The following is a 24595-nucleotide window of genomic DNA, read 5'->3' on the forward strand; positions in this document are numbered from 1 at the left end:
AAGAGTCCCCCTTAAAATTTCTTGCAGAGCTGGTTTGGAGGTCACATATTCTTTCAGTTCCTGCCTGTCTTGGAAGCTCTTTATCTCTCCTTCCATTTTGAATGAGAGCCTTGCTGGATAAAGTATTCTTGGTTGCATGTTCTTCTCATTTAGGACCCTGAATATATCCTGCCAGCCCTTTCTGGCCTGCCAGGTCTCTGTGGAGAGGTCTGCTGTTACCCTCATACTCCTCCCCATAAAAGTCAGGGATTTTTTGTCTCTTGCTGCTTTAAAGATCTTCTCTTTATCTTTGTAATTTGCAAGCTTCACTATTAAATGTCGAGGTGTTGAACGGTTTTTATTGATTTTAGGGGGGGATCTCTCTATTTCCTGGATCTGAATGCCTGTTTCCCTACCCAGATTAGGAAAGTTTTCAGCTAGGATTTGTTCAAATACATATTCTGGCCCTCTGGCCCTTTCAGTGCCCTCGGGAACCCCAATTCAACGTAGGTTTTTCTTCCTCAGGCTGTCGTTTATTTCCCTTAATCTGTCTTCATGGTCTTTTAATTGTCTCTTTTTTCCTCAGTTTCCCTCTTTGCCATCAACTTGTCTTCTATGTCACTCACTCGTTCTTCCACCTCGTTAAGCCTCGTCGTTAGGACTTCTAGCTTGGATTGCATCTCATTCAATTGATTTTTAATTTCTGCCTGATTGGATCTAAATTCTGCAGTCATGAAGTCTCTTGAGTCCTTTATGCTTTTTTCTAGAGCCACCAGTAGCTGTATAATAGTGCTTCTGAATTGGCTTTCTGACATTGAATTGTAATCCAGATTTTGTAACTCTGTGGGAGAGAGAACTGTTTCTGATTCTTTCTTTTGAGGTGAGGTTTTCCTTCTAGTCATTTTGCCCAGTGCAGAGTGGCCAAAAACAAGTTGTATTGGGAAAAGGAGAAAAAGAGAGAGAGAGAAGGAAAGAAAAGAGAAAAAGAAAGAAGAAAAAAAGGAAAAAAGAGAAGAAAAAGAGAAAGAAAAAGAAAGGTGGAAAAAAAGGGGGGGGGTGGGGGAAGCAATCAGAAATCAGAAAGAAAAAAAAAAACAAACTCGGGGGAGTATCTTCTGATTCTGTACAGTTTAAGTCCCTTGACTTCCCCTGGAACTGGTCCGTGTTGCTGGTCTTCTGGGGGAGGGGCCTGCTGTGCTGATTCTCAAGTGTTAGCACTTGGGGGAGCTGCTCTGCCCCCCGCCTGGTGCAGGGCTCAGTGGGGGCTGTTTACCCCGTGAGGCCCCAGGAGGAACAGCCACAGTGGGGCGGCAGCTCTGGGAACCGGGATTCAGCCCCCGCAGTAGCTCCGGGGCTCTCCGTCTGCAGGGCCTGGAGGCTCCGGGGCGGGGCCGCTGATCTGCTCAGCTCTGGGCAGGAGCGTCCTTGCTGTCCTGGGCCCTCTGGGTCTCTGCCTGTCCCGGGGGAGGCCGGATCCTGGGCTGTGTCCCGGCGCCCTGTGCTCCGGGGCCTGCGCTGTTGGATTCGCTCCCGCCCCGCAGCCCCCTCCGCGGAGCCGCCGCCCGAGCCCCTCCGAGCTGCTCCGGGTCCCGCTGTGCGAGCTGCCGTCTTAGGGAGCTCGGGGCACTCTCCCGGGGCGCAGGTGCCTGTTAGTGTCCCAGGGAGCCCGAGGGCATCCCCGCCCTCCTGGGTCCTGCTCTAACTCCCTGCGAGCCCCTTTCCGCCCGGGAAGGTTGGTGCAGCTCCTGCTCCTCCAGGACGGGGCTCTCCTGCCCAGCTCCTCGCGGGGCCCCTCCCCCTTGGAGGCCTTTTGTTCCTTTATTTCTTTTTCCCCCCGGTCTTCCTACCTTGATGGAAGCGCGAACTCTTCTCACTGTAGCGTTTCAGCTGGTCTCTCTTTAAATCTCAGGCCGAATTCGTCGATTTTCAGGATGATTTGAAGGTTATCTAGGTAATTTGGTGGGGACAGGTGATTTGGGGACCCTACTCTTCCGCCTTCTTGCCCCTCCCCTCCATCAGTTACAATTTTGAAATGAACATTCAGCAACATAAAGATCAAAATTTGACTTTAACTCTTAATGTACTATGATAATTTATTTCCAGCATATATTAAGTGAAGCCTGCAAAATAAATAATCTACAGAATCATTAAAAAAAACTCAGAATTTAGTCTTAGCATTCAAATAAAATTAATAAAATGTACTTAGTTGTCTCCAAAATATCACGTTTCATAAATTGCATAAACACATAACAGCCATGATAAATATAGTCTAAAGGATTAACTACAGAATATTATGTACTACATTGAGATTTTATTTGCCTTGAGATTTATGTATAGACATGTATATGTATAAAGTTTTCCATGACACGGAAGTTCATCGCATACCTGTTTGGTGCTTGATAGGAATAATAGTGTAAAAATCAGTATTAAGTCTTCCTTAAGATTCGGAGTCAATTATGCAAATGTGTATATGCTTGCCACAGACTGTTTTGTTCTATTGTGCATGGTTTGAATTGCATGTGAAGAAGTATTCATCTTGATTTAAATACCTTCAACTGTCTCCAGAATAGTTGAAATACTTAAGAAACGTAATGAGACATAATTGGATAATCACTTAAAATGGAAAGTTCGATAATTTCATATTCACGTACCCAATTTTGACCATTTAAAAAAAAAATCTCTGGGTCCATAATACAAGCCATCATTAACTTTGGAGTAACTCCTAAGCAATGAAAGTATGAAAGAAACCATATATATAATAGGTTGTTTTTAATAATTAGCAATCATTTAAAAATCTTTATAATAGTGAAAAATCTGATGAGAAAAATATAGGGCTTATTGGTTAAAATCCTTAAGGCTAAAAATTGTATTTTATTTACTTTCATATATTTGGAGAGTATGGTGTTTGTATCTGTTTTTTTTTTTTTTTTAAAAAAAGAGCTTTTTTTTTTTTTTTTTTTTTTTTTTTTAAATATTTTTTTTTTAAATTTTTTATTTATTTATGATAGTCACAGAGAGAGAGAGAGAGGCAGAGACACAGGTGGAGGGAGAAGCAGGCTCCATGCACCGGGAGCCCGACGTGGGACTCGATCCCGGGTCTCCAGGATCGCGCCCTGGGCCAAAGGCAGGCGCCAAACCGCTGCGCCACCCAGGGATCCCAAGAGCTTTTTTTTCTTCTTTTAGATCTGCTTGTCTATTTTAGATAGCCAAAGATGATGAAATATGGAGTGTGTGCTAATTAAAAGCTAATTAGGTGATTTTTACTTTTACTAAGTTACTGATCTATGTGGGGTAATTAGAGCAGGGGGAGCAGTGGTGAAACCAGAAAGGTATCTTGATGATTGGTACAAAGACTGTATGTAGCATTGATAGGTTTGATCCTCCACTAGCCATTTCAAATAGTTAAATAACAAGTTTATTAATGTTTACCTGTGAAATACAGCATGGTTTACACAAATACTTCAGGATTTGATTTATGAAGCCATCCCTGAAGGTAAATGATAGTTAAAGGGAACAATGCGGTAGAGACATATCACAGATACAAGTAATTGATGCCAGTTAAATACTGGCACTTGACTTGATTTTCACAGAGATTTCAGCGCTTGGGGGCAAAAGAGTTCAAAGACGTGTAATTAACATGCTACATGAAGGAAAGTGGTATAAACTAAAGAATTATACACATGTACATTGTTTTATTATGCATAGTCTGAACTCAAAATTAAAAGATTGAATAATACAATAAAATTATAATCTGAGAGCACGAACACCCTTTAAAAAGACCAAAAAGAGATAAAGTCTGAAAAAATATATAACAAAAAATCTTTGGTACATAAATGAAGAATGAACTTCAGGATAAAATGATTGGACACACGAAATAGTCTATTTTTTCTTTTATTTCTGTTGACCTATTCAATGGTATATTTATTTCACTGAACTCCTAAAGTAACGTTAGAGTTCCCCTATGAAAAACAGAAATATTTTCTAGTTCCTGGCACAACATCTGGCAGTAGCAGATACCCTGTAAATTTTTGCTATCTAGAAAAACAATTGTATGTGAGCTAGACAGATTACCGGGTTTCTTTTGCTAAATCAAACATTTGTTTCTCAAACACATTCCTTTTCCAACCATCTCTCTCTCCATCCTTTCTTTTCTCTCTCTTTCCTTCTTTCCATTAACAAATTTAGGAAGAATTCACTCTGTGCTGAGAAAATGTCTAACTTATCTCACAATGGCAGAGCTGACAAAGTTTTTATCTTACTTATTTCACAGTTTAATGGGGGAAAAAGAATTAAACGTGCAAAATAAATCTCACCTTTGATAAATGTCATGAAGGAAAATATTCTCAAATGTAGAATAATGAATACAGAAATTGATAATTAATAACTTTACTCATGAAAGTAAACTCATGAAAGATGAGCTCACTACATGAAGAAATGGAGATAGAAAGACAGTATAATGGGACTTCTAGATTCTGAATTAAGGAGGAGCTTGGAATGTCCAAAGAAATAAAAGAATGTTAGTGTAGCAGGAGCATAGTACGTAAAAAGGAGAGGGGCTTGAAATGAAGTAAGCTTTGTAGTCCATAACAAGTGTATTGGATTTCATTGTAAATGCCATTGGAAGCCACTGGATGCTTTTAAGCAAAAGTGTGTGGTAATTGCATTTATGTTTTAAGATAAGTGCTTTATGGAGAATGAATTAGTGGGAAGTAAGACTAGAAGTGGAAAGAGCATTTAGGAGGAGACACTTGAAGATTTCCAAGAGAGAAAGATATGATGTCCTAGACCAGGATGGGACCACTGACATGGATTTGCAATCTATTGGAGGCAGAATCAAAAGGACTTAATAACTGATTGAATGTAGAGGGTGAGAGAAAAAGAGACAACAAACATGAGTCCTAGATTAGAGCAATTGATTATATAGCAAAAACATTCACAACTGAGTTGGTCAAGATGAAATTGGGAGACAGGCGCTAGTAAAAGAATCAATAACTCAGGATGCGTGGGTGGCTCAGTAGTTGAATAAATAAATAAATAAATAAATAAATAAATAAATCTTTTAAAAAACATTTTATTTATTTATTTATGAAAAACAGAGAGAGAGAGAGGCAGAGACACAGGCAGAGGGAGAAGCAGGTTCCATGCCGGGCGCCCGACGCGGGACTCGATCCCGGGACTCCAGGATCGCGCCCTGGCCAAAGGCAGGTGCCAAACCGCTGATCCACCCAGGGATCCCCTAAATAAAATATTTTTTAAAAAAGAATCAATAACTGCTTTTGGGATTGAGAATGTATTGTTTTACTTTCTTCTACTCAGAGTATGGATTTGGAGTTATTACTTTAGATAAAAACCAAATTAGAAGTGGGGAAGAAAGATTAAATACTAGACATTCCAGGGATTCATTCAAGCCAATGATCTAGCAACCCAATTGTAGCTAATTGTTCTAGGTTGATATGTGTAAATATATGTATGAATTGACACTGCAAAGACATATGGTAACCATTGAGACCTCTGCATTCTACGGGGTTGAGATTAAATCTATTTTTATACAACAGACTTCAACAGTATTTGGGATTATAAAATGAGTCTACAGTGTGATCAGGGCAGTGACAAATGGAAAGGAGTAGCAATGGCTGGTATTCTTAAATAAACAATTGGGGAAAAATAGGAAAAGTTTATTTTATTGAGCAAAGAATTTCTAACCTTCACATGACCTTTCGCAGTTGAACATAAGCACAAGTAAGAACAATATAGAAGGAGGAATTTACTAGAATAAGTGAAAATTGAAAGAGCTCTATAAACTTCTGTCATTACCATCATCGTCTCTAGAAAACCACATCTCAAAACGAGAGAATCTGATAGAAGAGAAATGAAAATGGACCATTTTTCCTCATTAACTTGCAAGGAAGTTTCTATACATTTGTATCTTCCTTTTTTGGCAAGGTTGAAAACATCGGCAATCAAAAATTTCCTGTCATTCCTCAAATCTGTTTGTGAAGGTGGGACAGCTGATTGCCTTGCAGTTGTGTTTGTAGCATGTCGTCCCTGATGCCTCATTTCATTTATTTAATAGCATAATTATATCATAACTTATATCTATCTGCACTATCATAAACTGACGTGTATTCTCACACATTCTATCTGAAATTTTGCCCATAAGAATTGTTTGCATTTACTTCAGACCATCCCACTCCATTTTTGTCCAGCATATCCCTAGTTATAATCTTGAGAACAGCATATCAGATTAGTCATGATTAATAAATACAGAAAAACTTGGAATTTAATCAAATGGCTTCTCATTCAAAGATCTCCTTTTTTTTACCCATAATAACCATAATTTATGTCTGCAACAGAAGAATATGGTAATATTAAAACCCTAATTATCTCAGAATTCATTATACGCATATGATACCCTACTTGCAATCGTGTGAACGCTATACACATTGAATAAAAACCATACTTCAGATTTTGAATTTGAATCTTTCCCCAGGCTGATAGTATGTAGCACAGTCCTCTCCCCCAATGCCAGGGAGTAGCAGTGAGCCACAGCTCCTGGCCCGTAATGCCATCACAAGAGTAAACAACTGACACACTGACAACCATTCTTATGCCGCATGGCCAATCTCTTTCACTTTCAGTACAGTATTCAATAAATTACATGAGACAATCAACATTATTAAAGGATTTTATCCAACTATAGACTAACGTAAGTGGTCTGGGCACATTTAAGTTGGGCTAAAACTAAGCTATAGTGGTCAGTAGGTTAGGTGTACAAGTGCGTTTCAACTTATGACATTTTTAATTTATGATGGGTTAATCAGGATATAACCCCATCATAAATCAAGGAAGTCTGTCTCGAAATTTTGATTTCAGAGTCAAATAAATAAGCTAAGCATGCTTATTTGAAATGTATTGTTACTTGTTATAATCATTCACTGATTAGTGAGTTTATTTCAATGTATAATTATTACAAAATTCAAATATACTATATTTAATAGAATGCATTCCAGAATATGAATTCATTTCAACTACGTCATCTTATTCCAATCTGGTGGGCTACAAAGAAAGATAATGTCATTATGAATACCTTGTTATCTCAAAATAAACTTAAGAGTAAGAGGTGCTTTATTTCTTTTGCTGTATTCAAAGAGGTCAATCTATTTTTAAGTTAAATCAATAAGTCTCCATTGTGTGCTTAGAGTAAGACCACGAGCATTTAGCTCATAAGTAAAGTGTTAAAAGAAACCACAATGTTATCATTAAGAATTTGACTTAGAAATTCTTCTGGTTTCCTAACATTCTTGCTAAGTACTCTGGAACGGACAATAATCTGCACTATTGTAAAATGAATGGAACAAGTTGGAGGATGGTGAAAGTCTGAGGAGACTGAGGAAAACCTATTATTATTCCAAAATATATAGCAACTTTAAAAGATACGGTAATTATTATTCTGTTGATACTTCTATTGTGCTGGATATTTATACTTATAGGAGATAATTGTGTGTGTGTGTGTGTGTGTTTGTGAGAGAGAGAGAAAGGGGGGGGAGAGAAATTACGAATGCTCTAAATATTTTGAAGCAGCATAAATGAGATCCACCTTCCCGTTACCCTTTCTGCCAACTTGAAAACGCCATTTCATAATATCTGAATCAATGAAGAAATCACAAGCTAGGAACATCTATAATTTAGGGGCAATGCTAATTTTCTTTTTTGAGTGTAGATCTTTAAAATGAGCTTTTTTGCCCCTGCTCTAAAATCTGTAAAATGCATTTACCTAAGGTAGACTATCCCTGAAAGTATTATATGAAAATTTTTAGCTAAGGGGGGCTTTTTATTTTGATAAGTCTCTGAAGCCAAGAAGTTGAGTTTCCTCTGTTATAAGTGATAACATTTATAATCAACTAATACCTAATTCAAACAAAAATCTTTGTGAAGTTTGTTTCTAACCTGAAGAGGTTCTAACGTGTCTCTCTTTTTTTTTTTTAATTTTTATTTATTTATGATAGTCACACAGAGACAGAGAGAGAGGCAGAGACACAAGCAGGCTCCATGCACCGGGAGCCCGACGTGGGACTCAATCCCCAGTCTCCAGGATCGCGCGCTGGGCCAAAGGCAGGCGCTAAACCGCTGCGCCACCCAGGGATCCCTCTAATCTGTCTCTTATTAATAGCATTGGGTTCCTGTGTTCATAGGATCTGTATGACTACCCAGATAGAAGTCTGTGATAGAGATGGGTTTCCTACGGCATCATAATTTTACAGTAAGTCTGTAACAGAGTAAACATGTTTATCCTTGTGAATATTGATTTTTTTCACATCATAGATTATTTTCAAAATTGATAATTATAACAGCATGTTTTATTATATTTAAGTATGCGTTTATCTATTAACTGAATCATTAAAGTAAGATTCTTTACTTCAAATTATTCTAAAATAGAATTTTATTCATGAATTTTCATAGTTCCTTAAAGATATCATTAAGTAAGGAAGTCAATTATTCTTCTAATGTAAATTTCAAGCATGACAGGTAAAATGTTCTAGAAAAAGCTTGCCATGCAAAATTGTTTTGAATACTATGGCTAGAGCATTTGCCCACGCATGAAATAGAGATATAACTTCAATACTTTCAGGTCAAATCACAGCATCAGGAAAAGGTTGAATATAAATTAAGGATAAAATCCAATATATTTGGGTGGGACTACATTTTCTTCTTGAGAAATCATAGAAGGACACATTAATTATACTTGGTATGAAATTTCTCAAGTAAAACAGAAAATCCTGACTTTGCTAAGGACACACATAACCAAAGCACTGGCTTATTCTATGTTTTATTTTAAACTTTTGGAAATAATTTTGATTAAGGGATTAAATGGCATTGTGCCTATTCTGAAGGATATATGACAGAGAAAGGATTTTATGAGGGACCAGGCATGTAAGAATATTCATTCTTCAAAAAAACAAACAAAAAAAGCAAAACAAAACAAAACAAAACAAAGATTCATTCTTTAACATGTTCAATGCAGACTTCTTGAGGGTAAAGTGTGCACCACCCAGTGCCAGTCACTGGGCTACTGACCAAATAAGAGCTCATTTTGGAACTCCCCAATTAGTGAAAGGGAAGGACATGTGGATACGTAAATTAGCCTGACAACACTAAGATTTGTTGAGCATGCATGATGTACCAGGAAATGTGCTAAATCCTTTACAATGATTATTTATTTTAATCCTTATAGTATCCCCGAGAGAGGGACTGTTGCTTATTGCAGTAAAATTGAGATTAAGATATGAAACTCGCTCAAGGTTTCACAGCCAGAGAGGTGTACCAGAGATGATAGATCGTATTAGAAGGATATGAAACAAATGTTATAGGAGAGGCCAGGGTAATAATAAGTGCCTGTGGGAGTCAATGAAAGTGTCCTACCTCACAGATAGAAAATTTGAACTAGATCTTAAAGAGAGAATACGAGGTTTGCTAGTAGTGAAGGCAGATAAGGGGAATGTTTCCATCTAGTAAGATTTTCTAGAAGTATAGCCTTCTGGTCTTCATTTTATCATTTATAATATGTGATAGTGGAATAATCTGATTTCTAAGTTTTTTTGAGTTCTGGAATTTTAGGATGATGTTTTGTTTACTCTACATAAAAATAAAAGAGACTTCTGAGTAAATGCTGAAACATCTGAGACTTTTGACAATATATCACTGACCCTCCAGAAAGAAGAAAGATTTCTTTTATCCTGCACATGGATAAAACATCATCTGTTTTCTTCAAAGATAGCTAGTTACATGTGGAACTTCTCCTCCCTTAAAAGAGATGGGAGAAAGTACGATATGACATATGGGGGGACAGCCTAGCCAGTCTGTAGTAGCTGATAATTAGGGTTCTGTATTCCATAAACCCAACTGCTTCTGGTTAGGGCTCTCTTATCTTTTTTTCTAGTTACTTTAGGAAAACTTAATGTTTTAGACCTCAAAGGATTTCCTTTTGTTGTATGAGAAAAGCCAGGATATTCCTGGCCCCTAGAGAGGTGTTGCACAGTGCTGGGGGGTGACAGCCACTTAAACTCCCAGGAAAAGCCAATGGAGATGGGAAGATAGCAAAGGAAACACATACAAAATGGCCTTGATTGTACATAGTTTCTGAGAAGGGGAAACTGGACAGTCAAAATGTAATACTTCTTTTTTTCATAGTCAGCATCAGTGACTTTAACTGAAACAAAAATGATTTTAAAATATTGCTAGCCAAGTGTGTTTCACTCATTCATTTGAAGCCCTATGATCTTCCTAGAGAAAATAATCATGTAACTGAAGACACACACAATATTCTGATATAATTTTTAAAAGTTATCCTATGGAACTATACTCAACATACCCATGTGTTTTCATACACCAATAATTGAATTTGTGGTTTGAAATGACAAACCACATGTCATGCTGTCTTACTTCTACTATATGAAGCAGTTTATTTCATCTATAAAAAACAAGCAGTGAGAAATATTCAGGAAACTCTTTTACAAATTTAAAGAAATAAAAATATTTATTATATTGTCACATTGTCATTTAAATGCTCAAATTTTCAGAGAAGAGTGACAAAATTGTCTTCTTACCCATAAACCCTGTCCTTTATGATTTCTGTACTATATTACGATATTTTTCTTCTAAAATTAGGATATAGGAGGGAAAGAAAAGATGAATAAGCAATACATTTATTAGTATTTAGTAACATGTAATACAAGGAATCCAGAATGACGATCAAAAATCACAAAAGGAAGAGTCAGCCACAGGTTTCTGGTGAGTTATTCAAGTGAGTGCAGTGCTCCCACAATCATCTCCGTCCAGGTTGAACTGTTGCGAAGGGCAATTAATTCCATTTCCCACTTTTAGTTTTTCTTATGTTAAATTTAGAAGGCAGCCTGCCAGCTATGATTAAGATTTTCTCAGAAAATAGTTTCTAGAACCTAATACAAGACTGTTAAACCACTGCGTAAGCATAATGGTTTAGATCAGTTGTATGCAACTTCCATGTGCACATTTCCCAAAGCAAGCTTATGAAAGCACACATTTCCAGGTACCCATACCATCCAAGGTGTCTGATTTGGTAAGATCTAGAGTAAAACCTCGGAAGTGAAATTTTCATCAAGCGTCCCAAGAGGATTCTGACACAGATTTGTGTTTAGAATACCGTTTGGGAAATTGTTTTGGAGCAGAATGAAGAACAAAGTATATTTTTATATGTAAGCACAATGGGAAGGAAACAAGGAATTTAAAACGTGAAGGAGGAAAAGGGGACTCTCGTATTGTACATAGTTAAAAGTCTGTGATTCTCAGATAATCATAACTTTTCCATATGTTACCAGCATGATAGCCTCCAAAGCTTATGCTGTCTTCACTATACCAAATGAAGCTTAAGGAGTGAGTGAGACGGGGAAAAAAGAAATTATTTAAGCAATAGCTCAGGGAGAAGCTAACGAGTTTTTGTTAGCTTCCAAAAAGGCAAGTGCCCATAGTATGGTCAGGAATAAGAAACGGGGGGGTGGGGGGGGGCGAAAATAGACAAGAAAAAAGCAAAAGAATGTAATTGTTCGTGTGACCCATTGTGTGCATGTGTACACACACGTACCACAACATGCCACCTACCACAACATACCACTTACCACAGCACACTACAACCCTTCACCACCTGGAAGCTGATGGCTATAGTACAGTCATTATGTGCATTATGTCATGCTCCCAGAGGTTTTCCTAAATCCAGTGTTATGTACTTTCTCTTTAACACTTTGCACACATAATGCCAACAAATCCAGCTCCTTAGGAAGTGCTCACCTTGATATTCTGAATATTTTATACAAAAAATACTTTTATTTATGTTTTTAAGACACTTTTATTTTGACCAAAGTTTCCATTTATATTCACATGGTGAATTACATGTTGAGCTACTTAGCCAATGATCATGAGTCAATTATGGTTTATGGAAATTCACTTGGAATTGTCTATCTGAGAATTATGAAACTTTAAAAATTGTCACTTCCAATTGCCTGAATTTAGAATGGGGAAAACTGAGGCTTCTGCTGTTCTACTTCTCTTCTATTCTTCTTTTGAACTTGTAAACCTCTTCTTTGTAGAAATTTATTAACAAGTACCGTTATATAATGCTTTCTCCAATAAATGAGAAATACACACACATACACTCACACACACCTTTTCATTTCTATTATCCATGGCAAAATTTTATCTTGGGTAGTATACTTACTTCCTGGTATCCTCTTTCCCCACATCCTCCTCTCTGCACTCTTATCTAGTAGTAGGTGTTAGAATATTGCTACTTGATGATTAATATTTTCAATGAAAGAGATTAAAGTTGGAAATCTTGCAGAGCTTTTGTATTTATATTTCTATTCTGAGATTTTGGAAATAGACACAAATTCTCAAGTTTCATTTGAAAAACGTTTTAATCATGGAATAAAGACAAGTGTATCTGAGATTATGGTCTTACTGTTCAGTAATAAGAATACTCTTAACTATCTGATGGATGAAAACTAGTATTCTAACTCAACATATTTATAGTACAGAGTTTTACTTATTTCTTTACTGATCGCTATGCCAAATCCTGAACTCTGTTCCAGTTGTTTTACTGTGTAATGACTCTTAACCTTTCTACTAATTGGACTGGCTCATATGCTTTTTAGCCTGTCTTCCCTCAGATCCTCATAGCACACTTTTGGAAGCCTGACACTAACAGAGGTCATGTAAAATATGTTAGGTAACTGGTGGTGATATAATCCTGCATAGCCAAACTGAACAATACGTAGAAAAAATGGAATTTAACTTCAATTACCATTTATGAAAATCTGGTTCATTGATGTTTACTTATAAAATACCTCCTCCAAATCCTTTAGTCTGAATATGGACAATCACCTTTTTACACCTTTAAATAGATTCTTCCTATCTGGATAGCTCAATTCTGATTCTGATTAAATAAATTATCCATCTGTGAATTCTACAGGTGTAACTTTTAATACTTACCCTTTATTATTTAATACTTACCCTATATTATTTCCAGCAGTCTACTCCCTGCTCCCAACGTGTCAGAAACAAGTAATTTAGTTGCTATGACTTTTCCATTTGTCTAAAGGCAAACCTATCAACCCCTATAAACATGTGTGTTTTATCTTGCTCCCTGTTTGGTATACCATGGATATGTGGGAGAATCAAGATTAGACTTTTGTTGATCTGACTTCTTGATAATAAGGTGTTAGGAAAGCAATAAATGTATTGGAAAAAGAACTTTAAATCATATTTAAGCTTACTAAAGCCTTTCAATAGAACATATTTAATCCTGGTAGTAATAAACTGGATGGGATTTCATTGTAAAGCAGAGCAGAATTCAGCATATACTGTGTCAGCTTTACATGACAGATTATTAATAAACTGCCACTGTTACCACTCGATGCCAGTCTTTGGTGTTGGCATTTTTTTAAACTTGAAACTCAAATGTATTTTTTTAATCTTATTAAAAGATTAGATGTATTTTTTAATCTTATTTTTAAAAGATGTATTTTTTAATCTTATTTTATGAACCAGTTTCTTCTTTTCAATACATTTTTTTCTCTTCTCTGTAGAATTATTGTGTGATTCAATTAATGGTTCCAATTTCATTATACTTATATGTTCTAAAAAACCCTAAGGCATTGTATAACTTCACATAGATCAACTTTAGTTATTTGTTTGTTTGTTTGTTTTCATTTGATGAAGGTGAAGACAAGGCAGAGTAAGAATTAAGAAAGAGGATGTACTTTCAACTTGGTACCTAACAAAAATGAGCCATTTGGTAGAATTCATTTTCTCAACTAACTTTCCCCAGTATGTTTGCCTTTTTCTCTCTTTTCTTCTCCTATCCCTGTTCTAGATACACTTTTTTAAAAGATTTTATTCATTTATTCATGAGAGACACAAGAGAGAGAGAGAGGCAGAGACACAGGCAGAGGGAGAAGCAGGCTCCATGCAGGGAGCCCAACTTGGGACTCTATCCCGGGTCTCCAGGATCACGCCCTGGGCTGAAGGCACTAAACCACTGAACCACCCAGGGACCCCCGATACACATTTTATATTGTCCATTAATTCAACAAAACACTTAAATATTTGTATGAAATAGTCATTTTGCTAGTGTTGGAAAAATAATAAGTAGTGGGCAAAGCCTACAGGAAATAGACAGTTCAAGAGAGCTTATAGGGTCTAAGGTTATCCTTTAGATACAAAAGGGCCATTTTGTATCTAAAATTTTTTATGCTTTACAACTCCTTGTCACTCCATCAAAACTTTAGCTATCTATCAGAGAGAAGTTAAGAGTTACTTTAAAATAAGTTGCAATCAGTGGGTTAAAGGACATAGCATCTGATGATGGGGTAAAAAGTGTGTATAATGTCATAGAGAGGGCAAAATGAATAGCAAAACATGCAGGTGATGCGCTGAGTTTTATCTAAGTAGTATATATTATCCTCATTGTCTTAATTGGACGGGTAATGTCAAACCTTTGGACAAAGCTGAAAAAGATTCATACCTAGTAAGGTATGCACTGGTATTTACTGGAAATAAAAGAAATAGAGACTAGAAGAACAATAAAAAATGATCAATCAATGAAACTAAGAGCTGGTTTTTCAAAAAGATAAAACAGGCGTGTCTGGCTGGCTCCATCAGTAAAGCATATGACTATTAATCTTGGGGTCATGAGTTTGAGTCCCACATTGGACATACATATTACATACATAAATAAACATATATATATCAGGGCACCTGGGTAGTATAGTCAGTTAAGCCTTTGACTCTTGGTTTCAGCTCAGGTCATGATCTCAAGGTCATGAGTGCAGAGCCTGCTTGAGATTCTCTCTCCTCCCACCTGTGTGCTCTCTCTCTCTCTCTTTCTCTCTCAAAACAAATCTTTAAAATGTACGTGTATTTTTGAAAGATAAAACTCTCAAACCTTTAGCTACACTAAACAAGACAAAAAGATTTCAATAAATAAAATTAGAAACTAAAGGAGCCATTACAACTGACACTACAGGAATGCATATGATCAGAAAATAACTGCCATATACAATTATATGCCACCAAATTTGATAACCTAGAAGAAATGAATACATTTCTAGAAGCATAAAACCTACCAAGAATGAATCAAAAAGAATAAATAATATGAATAGGCACCAATGTGTTACACATTAATACTCCATAATGAACAGTGGGCACTGGCTCAAATGTCCCATACTGGTTTTTGCCTTTGAGTCATTCTACATGGTGTTCCTTCTGCCTTATAGGGTTTACCACTTCCCAGCAGTGGGTCCTGGGCAAGTTTCTCAGGCTCATTGACCTCAACTATCTCCCATAGAGAATGGGAAACACATTGGTTGTGATGCTTACCTCATAAGGACATCACAAGGATCAGATGATGTGTGAAAGCATTTTACAAACTGCCAAGTCCTCTGCCCATATGAGCTAATAGAATATAAAACAATGGATGCCAAGGAGTTAAGACAGGGAGGGAACTTAGAAGATAGAAATAACTGCTGTGTGGAAATGGTAGACGTGATTTTTGCTCAACATTCTGGCAAGAGAAACTTTATAAAAGTACAAATTAATTAATAGAGCAAATTGGGGTAAGGGATAGGGAAGAAGGTAATTGAGAAGGGGAGGCCTGGATGTGTTTGGATCCTCTGAAGTCTAGAGAGAGGAAAGTGTTTGTTATCCAGCAGACAATTCCTGCAAGCAACCTGGAGCAATTTTTGCCTGACCCAGACAGATTCAAATCTGGCCTGTGCCGTTTTGACATTAAGATTCAGTTTCCTCACCTGTAAAGTGGACATAATAATGGTACCAACCTCAGAGCATTGTGGAGATACTTTAATTCATTTTTTTTGTCACTCAAAAAGATTTCTTAATAATACGGCATTGGACTATAACCAAAATATGAAATAAATATACACAAGTTTATATTGATATAAACAAATGAACAAATAGGGGAGAAAAGGCTAATTTTGCTTTAATAGAATTCCAGATAGGGGCACCTGGCTCAGTGGTTGAATAACTGCCTTTGGCTCAGGTCATGATGCTGGGGTCCTGGGATTGAGTTCTGCATCAGGCTCCCCACGGGGAACTGGCTTCTCCCTCTGCATATGTTTCTGTATCTCTCATGAATGAATAAATAAAATCTTAAAAAATAAAAAATAAAAGAATTCCTAACAATAGACTCCTCACTTCAGGAGGTGAAGGAAAATCCTCCCCACCCCCTACCCCAAAGGTGGGGTAGATTTAGAGCACACTTCTAAACAACAGAGTGTAGAGAGAGGGAAACAGTGACTTGGGGCAGCAGACTGGCACACACAACTTTAACTGAGTGACAAAAGTCAGTGATGAAAGTCAGCAGTAATGCTGTGTGAATCTCATGCACCCCCAACTGAGATGGGATGGAAAGGCACAGAAGCACTTCACCACTGTGGTAGTCTTTCCAAAATTCCATATTCCCAGCCTACTCATGACAGAAATATCAGACACACCCAAATTGAGGCTCCTGCAACAAAGTAGCTGACCATGGGATCCCTGGGTGGCGCAGCGGTTTGGCGCCTGCCTTTGGCCCAGGGCGCGATCCTGGAGACCCGGGATCGAATCCCACGTCGGGCTCCCGGTGCATGGAGCCTGCTTCTCCCTCTGCCTGTCTCTGCCTCTCTCTCTCTCTCTGGGTGTGACTATCATAGATAAATAAAAAAATAATTAAAAAAAAAAAACAAAATAGCTGACCAACACATCCCTTCAAAACTGTCTATCGAGGTCACGGAAAACAAGAATGAGAAGCTGTCCCGCACAAGGCTGGTTCAACACTTGTAAAACAATCGATGTGATTCATCATATCAGCAAGAGAAAAACCAAGAACCATATGATCCTCTCATTAGATGCAGAGAAAGCATTTGACAAAATACAGCATCCATTCCTGATCAAAACTCTTCAGAGTGTAGGGATAGGGGAACATTCCTCGACATCTTAAGCGCCATCTACGAAAAGCCCACAGCAAATATCATTCTCAATGGGGAAGCACTGGGAGCCTTTTCCCTAAGATCAGGAACAAGACAGGGATGTCCACTCTCACCACTGCTATTCAACATAGTACTGGAAGTCCTCGCCTCAGCAATCAGACAACAAAAAGACATTAAAGGCATTCAAATTGGCAAAGAAGAAGTCAAACTCTCCCTCTTCGCCGATGACATACTCTACATAGAAAACCCAAAAGCCTCCACCCCAAGATTGCGAGAACTCATACAGCAATTTGGTAGCGTGGCAGGATACAAAATCAATGCCCAGAAATCAATGGCATTTCTATACACTAACAATGAGACTGAAGAAAGAGAAATTAAGGAGTCAATCCCATTTACAACTGCACCCAAAAGCATAAGATACCTAGGAATAAACCTAACCAAAGAGGTAAAGGATCTATACCCTAAAAACGATAGAACACTTCTGAAAGAAATTGAGGAAGACACAAAGAGATGGAAAAATATTCCATGCTCATGGATTGGAAGAATTAATATTGTGAAAATGTCCATGCTACCCAGGGCAATTTACACATTTCATGCAATCCCTATCAAAATACCATGGACTTTCTTCAGAGAGTTGGAACAAACCATCTTAAGATTTGTGTGGAATCAGAAAAGACCCCAAATAGCCAGGGGAATATTAAGAAAGAAAACCATAGCTGGGGGCATCACAATGCCAGATTTCAGGTTGTACTACAAAGCTGTGGTCATCAAGACAGTGTGGTACTGGCACAAAAACAGACCCATAGATCAATGGAACAGAATAGAGAATCCAGAAGTGGACCCTCAACTTTATGGTCAACTAATATTCGACAAAGCAGGAAGACTCTCCCTGGAAAAAAGACAGTCTCTTCAATAAATGGTGCTGGGAAAATTGGACATCCAAATACAGAAGAATCAAACTAGACCATTCTCTGATACCATACGCAAAGATGAACTCAAAATGGATGAAAGACCTAAATGTGAGACAAGATTCCATCAAAATCCTAGAGGAGAACACAGGCAACACCATTTTTGAACTTGGCCACAGCAACTTATTGCAAGATACATCCATGAAAGCAAGAGAAACAAAAGCAAAAATGAATTATTGGGACTTCATCAAGATAAGAAGCTTCTGCACAGCAAAAGAAACAGTCCACAAAAGTAAAAGACAACCTACAGAATGGGAAAAGTTATTTGCAAATGACCTCTCAGATAAAGGGCTAGTATCTGAGATCTATAAAGAGCTTATTAAACTCAACAGCAAAGAAACAATCCAATCATGAAATGGGCAAAAGACATGAACAGAAATCATACAGAGGAAGACATAGATATGACCAACAAGCGCCGCATCACTGGCCATCAGGGAAATATAAAACCAAACCACAATGAGATACCACCTCACACCAGTGAGAATTGGGGAAAAGTCACAAGACAGGAAACAACAAATGTTGGAGAGAATGTGGACAAAGGGGAACCCTCTTACTCCGTCAGTGGGGATGTGAACTGGTGCAGCCACTCTGGAGAACTGTGTGGAGTTTCCTCAAAGAGTTAAAAATAGACCTGCCCTACGACCCAGCAATTGCACTATTGGGGATTTACCTCAAAGATACAGATGCAGTGAAACGCTGGGACACCTACACCCCAGTGTTTATGGGAGCAACGTCCACAATAGCCAAACTGGGGAAGGAGCTTCGGCGTCCATCAAAAGATGAATGGATAAAGAAACCGTGGTCTGTGTATACTATGGAATATTACTCAGCCTTGAGAAACGACAAAGACCCACCATTTGCTTCGACGTGGATGGACCAGGAGGGTATTATGCTGAGTGAAATAAGTCAATCAGAAAAGGACAAACATTATGTGGTCTCATTCATTTGGGGAATATAAAAAGTAGTGAAAGGGAATAAAGGGAAAAAGAAAAAAATGAGTGGGAAATATCAGAAAGGGGACAGAACATGAGAGTCTGCTAACTCTGGGAAACGAACAAAGGGTGGTAGAAAGGGAGGTGGGCAGGGGTGGGGGTGACTGGGTGACGGGCAGTGAGGGGGGCACTTGATGGGATGAGCACTGGGTGTTGTTCTATATGTTGGCAAATTTAACACCAATAAAAAATAAAATAAATAAATAAATCATCCTTTTGTTCCAAGGATGGAACACACACACACACACACACACACACACACACACACACACACACACAAAAGGACAAACATTATATGGTCTCATTAAGTTGGGGAATATGAAAATAGTTAAAGGGCATGAAGGGGAAAGGAGAGAAAATGAGTGGGGAAATATCAGAGAGGGCAAGAGAACATGAGAGACTGCTAACTCTGGGAAACGAAGAAGGGGTGGTGGAAAGGGAGGTGGGTGTGGGGGTTGGGGTGACTGGGTGATGGGACCTGAGGGGGGGCACTTGATGGGATGAACACTGGGTGTTATGCTATATGTTGGCAAATTGAACTCCAATAAAAAGAAATTAAAAAAATAAACAAACGAAACAAAAGAAAAAAAACCAAACAGCAGGTTTCCCTTTTTAATGGCTGAATAATATTCATATATTTTTTCTTTATTCATCTATTTGTTTATGTATAGTATGTTGTTTCCATGTCTTAGCTATTGTAAATAATGCTTCAATAAACATGGAAATACAGAAATCTCTTTCAGAGAGGGATTTTATTTTATTTTGGTTATGTAACCATAGGGTGGTTGCTGGATCATATGGAGTTCTATTTTTAATTTTTTGAGGAACCTCCATCCTCCATATTGCCTTCCATAGTACCCATATTGAATTACATTCCCAACCAACTTGCACAAGGATTCCCTTAACTTCAAATCCTTGCCACCAGCACTTGTTATCACTTATCTTCCTGATAGCCATTCTGACAAGTATGAGGTAACATTCACTGTGATTTTGATTTGCACTTTTGTGATGATCAGTAATGTTAAGGACATTTTCATGTACATATTGGCCATTTGCATATCTTCTTCAGGGAAAACAGTCTATTCAAATCTTTTACCCATTTTAAATCAGATTGTTTTTTGCTGTTGAATTTTCTTATATATTTTAGATGTTAAGTGCTGTTTGCAAATACCGTTTTCCTTGCCATGGGTTGCTTTTCATTTTGTTGTGCAAGAGTATTTTAAGTTGATATTATCTCACTTTTTTTTGGTTTTATTGCTTATAATTTTGGTGTCATATATAATGCGTCATTGCAAAGACCAATATCAGGGATATTTTTTCCCTGTTTTTTTCTAAAACTCTTACGGTTTTAGGTCTTCATGTAATTGTTAATCACCCGAAACTAACTGGAATTTAAATAAAACCTTTAAGAAAAGATACCCAAAAAACGAAGCTTGTTTTAAGATATATGTTTCAAGAAATTCGTTTAAGGAAAGTGCAAGTGAGGGACGCCTGGGTGGCTCGGCGGTTGAGTGTCTGCCTTCAGCTCAGGGCGTGACCCAGGGTCCCGGAATCGAGTCCCTCATCGGGCTCCCTGCGGGGAGCCTGCTTCTCCCTCTGTCTGTGTCTGTGCCCCTCTCTCTCGCTCTCGAATAAGTAAATGAAATCTTTTTTTAAAAAGGAAAGTGCAAGTGAGAAACACCATTAAATAAATAAATAAATAAATAAATAAATAAATAAATAAATGTTTAATTATGTCAGCACGTTGATGTTATCCATAGTTCTCCACATTTAAATTTTAGCAATATTGTAGCTAATATAAAAGACTAGGTGGGCATATTGCAACTCTACCCCTTAATGGGTGTGTGACCATACAGAAGCTGCTTAATTACTCATGTGTTTCTTTTTCTGTATGAACAAAACATGAAAATAGACATCTACATTCTATACCTTAGTAGGAATGAAATAGCATAGGTAATATTTACATGAAATAACATAGGTGAGAGCCCCTTCCCCTCCCTATACTGATAGTACTTGGCACAAGCAGGTAGTAAGTAATTGATATATTGTTCCCCTTTGTCTTCTTATGCTCTGTGTCAGAAAAAAACATTCATTGAAGAAAAGTTGTGTTGAGAGAAAGGATCTTTTCAGCAGTATGAGTTTTAGGTAAGACTTTTGTTATACTGTTGGAACTGCAATTAGTGGATGAGAAGGGCTCATACGTACTTAGCTAGTACCGGGCCATCTCTACACCATACTACTGTCTTCTCCACACAATTCCATAACTGCCTCAAAAAAGGAAAGGATATGCCAAACTTTTCTCTTGCTATGAAAAAGTTTTTTTTTTTTAAGATTTATTTATTTATTCATGATACACATGGGGGCGGGGGCGTGCAGAGACACAGGCAGAGGGAGAAGCAGGCTCCATGCCGGGAGCCCAATGCGGGACCCGATCCCGGAATTCCAGGATCACGCCCTGGGCAAAAGGCAGGCACCAAACTGCTGAGCCACCCAGGGATCCCCTGAAAAAGTTTTAATTGAAAACCAGGATTCTGGGCTGAATACAGCTTCAGCAGATTCCCCATTAAATTAGAAGGGGTTTTTCATTTAAGTCCTAGTGTTGATATGTCACTATGCTCTGTCACTTTGAAAAGCGATAGTGCTTTGTTATCAGCACTGAGCCCTGACAGGCTTTTGATGTAGACTTAGACTAAAATAGATTGCCAGAATGATGAAGGCGCTGCTTACCTTCTAACACCTCCAGGCTGTGGATGTGGGCAAAGGTGCTGACCTATTGCTCTGTCCAGCCCAGTGGGTTTGATCATCTCCAGCTGAATATTTTCACATTTTAGATTGTAAGTTGAAATTGTAGAAGGGTTGATAGGTTTTCAACAGAAGCATGAATGTTACTGATAGCATATGATTTATGCCATCTAGAGACTTAATTTCTTAGGCAAATTGTTAATAATTAATTCTTGCCCTTTAACTTATACATTCTATTTAGAAAGTCTTTAAAGAAAGAAAACCGTACTTGGTGAGTTATAGAGGAAGTTGGCCTGCCAAAAAACATAGTCATTCCTTGAATTAAACACCATGTGCCAACCTTCTGCCAAGCACTGAGTTAGGTGTTGCAAACAGAAAGACAATTAAGAGTACCCGTCCTCAAGCAGAGAGATATATACAGAGGTAGATACTTATAAAATAATGCAGCAAGTGAAATATTATGCATAGAATATTACTGAAGCACAAAAAGCAATTATCTTGATATCTCTTAGGAAACAGGTAACAGAAATAGTGCATGTGTAACCAGTATCCTTGTTCCTAATGACCAGATCAGCACATTCAATGTATAGCTGAATGTTTAGATTGATATGACATTACCTTTCTTGGCTAGGAACAAGATTTCTCTTAGGAGAGGCTGAACATGCATATTCAAATAGAGTTTGCTATCAGAAAAGTGGAAAGGTTTTTGAGGGCTCAGAATTAGTATTTCTTCTTACATTTGCCACCCCACCCCCAGACACGCACACAGTTTAACTCTCTGTACACCATAGTGTCCCATGCCTTTCTGCTGTTGGCCATATAGAAAATAAATACTTTTTGAAAAAGCTTTGCTCTATAACATTTCCAGGCTCCTTCATGTGGGCTCACTTTTCTACTCAGCATGTTTCTCTACATTAAACTCTGGTAGATATGATAAGCAAGTAGCTAAAGAGCATTTAAAAGAGTTTACACTGTGAATGGAAAAATACAGATTTTACTGCCTTTGTTGCCTTTTAAAACTAAACCTCTTCTTGAATGTATTTGTATAGGATTTTCATAGCCCTCCCCTCTGGAGCAATGTTTTAGCAATGTTGCTCTGAGTTTTAATCACTGGATATTTGTTTTTTTCTTCCACACTAATTTCAAATCACAAACTAACATTCAAATTGAAAACAGTAATAGGTTTACAGTCTTTCAATTTACTTTTAACTTCATGCTATCTAAAAAAAAAAAAAAAAAACTTCATGCTATCTTTTCAGAGCATCTGATCAAGTTTAACACCATTGGATAGTTTAAAACTCAGTTTGCAGTAATCCACAGCCCTCAGAAATATTTGACTTCTACCTAAAAGTAAATAAAGGTAAAAAGTCTCTACATCTTCAATAAAAGTTTTCAAAAATGAATCAGCCACATGTTTTGAGTCCCATCTCTGTGAGCAAATTTCCAGAATAAATCATTTCTGGGCTTGGCTGAATTCCAGAGCACTGCAGGTCTCAGTCCAGAGGGCTGCATATATATGCAGATTGGCCATTCAAAGTTAAGGAAATACCTGCTTTCTATATTTATAGATGCTGCCACTTATATTTTGCATTTTATATGATCATTTCCTTGTCTACCTTAAACTATTAAGTTCATGAGTATGGGAATCTCTTCATTGTATTTCCAGCCATAGCTCACTCAGTACCTAGACCAACAGTAGGCACTCAAGGAATACCTGCTAAATCGCCAAATCCCGTGTTTAGGACTGTGAGTGAATAATGGGAACAGAGTTGTACTCAGATGTTAAAGATGACTTCGTATATATTGATCCCTAGATATATGAAGTCAAAAATAACAACAATAAGGAGGGCTTAGATAACTAAAAGTGTTCCTAGAGTAGTATAGCAAATAGGTTCCAGGGAGCTTCATGGACGCTTTCCCCTACCTCACTTATTAACTGGCATTAAGGTAGGAATGTATAGCACAATGCTTCCTTTAAGCAACAAACTTTCAGAAGTATTGCTCCAAGACACAACTCACATAGCAAATAAAGTATAATGTCTTAGAATGGTCTTTAGGACCTGAATTTCTAATTGAGATCTTGTTTTAACATTTTCCTAACTCACACACACACACACACACACACACACAAACAGGGCATATGCAATATATACTTCTGTGTGTGTAGGTATATATATAAGAAATAGCAATGCTATCTATATACAATTGATACATATACTAATATATATGAGTAACTATATATTTATACATTATATAAGTAACATGTTTGTAATATTTAAATATTACATATGTGATATCTATGTAATACAAACTTATTTATTATAGAAGTCATAACTAAGTTATTAAGCTGTTATCCCTTTTGACAATAAATATCATCTCTCTTGGTCTTACTTACTCTCTATTTCCCAGTTGGGCTTTTAGGCATTTGATGGTGAGAGAATGAGTTAATTTTACCTCTCTAAACAAAGCCAACTGGGAAATGGCTTGGATGCCACCATGGAGGTAATAGAAGATGCCCAATTTTGGTAAATAAAAAACATGTGACTAGATGTCTCCTCATTATTTCAATATTGTATAAATAATACTCTTAAAAATATCAAACAGATCATAAGAATATCTTATAATATTTCAACTCCAATTTTATAGAGAAACACAAATTGTAGCTGTCAGAATGATCCTCTTTCCTAAGCAAAACAACTAACGTAGCAACAAGGTGTATGAGGAGATCAGCAATTTATAAAAGGACTACCTTTTGCTTCTAGTTTTAAATTCTTCACTGGGTCAAACTGTGACTTCATGGCTACTTATTTAATGTGTGTTTGTGTGCATAGGTCTGTGTTTTCTTTCCAGTTATGTTGCCAGTTTATTCAGCAATTTTACCATTTTGACAAAGGTTATG

General features: G+C 37.4%; 1 protein-coding gene across 1 annotated transcript in view; it reads left to right on the forward strand.

Moving 5' to 3' along the window:
• Nucleotides 1-8105: 8105 nt before the first annotated feature.
• LOC140596749 (piwi-like protein 1) overlaps nt 8106-24595 on the forward strand; it is a 54080-nt gene continuing 37590 nt past the window's right edge. Inside the window, exon 1 of the mRNA XM_072745236.1 lies at nt 8106-8239. The gene's annotated coding sequence lies outside the window, so the exon portion shown is untranslated. The remainder of the gene's footprint in view (nt 8240-24595) is intronic.

This window comes from Vulpes vulpes, unplaced genomic scaffold, assembly GCF_048418805.1.
Source record: "Vulpes vulpes isolate BD-2025 unplaced genomic scaffold, VulVul3 u000000630, whole genome shotgun sequence".
NCBI lineage: Eukaryota > Metazoa > Chordata > Mammalia > Carnivora > Canidae > Vulpes > Vulpes vulpes.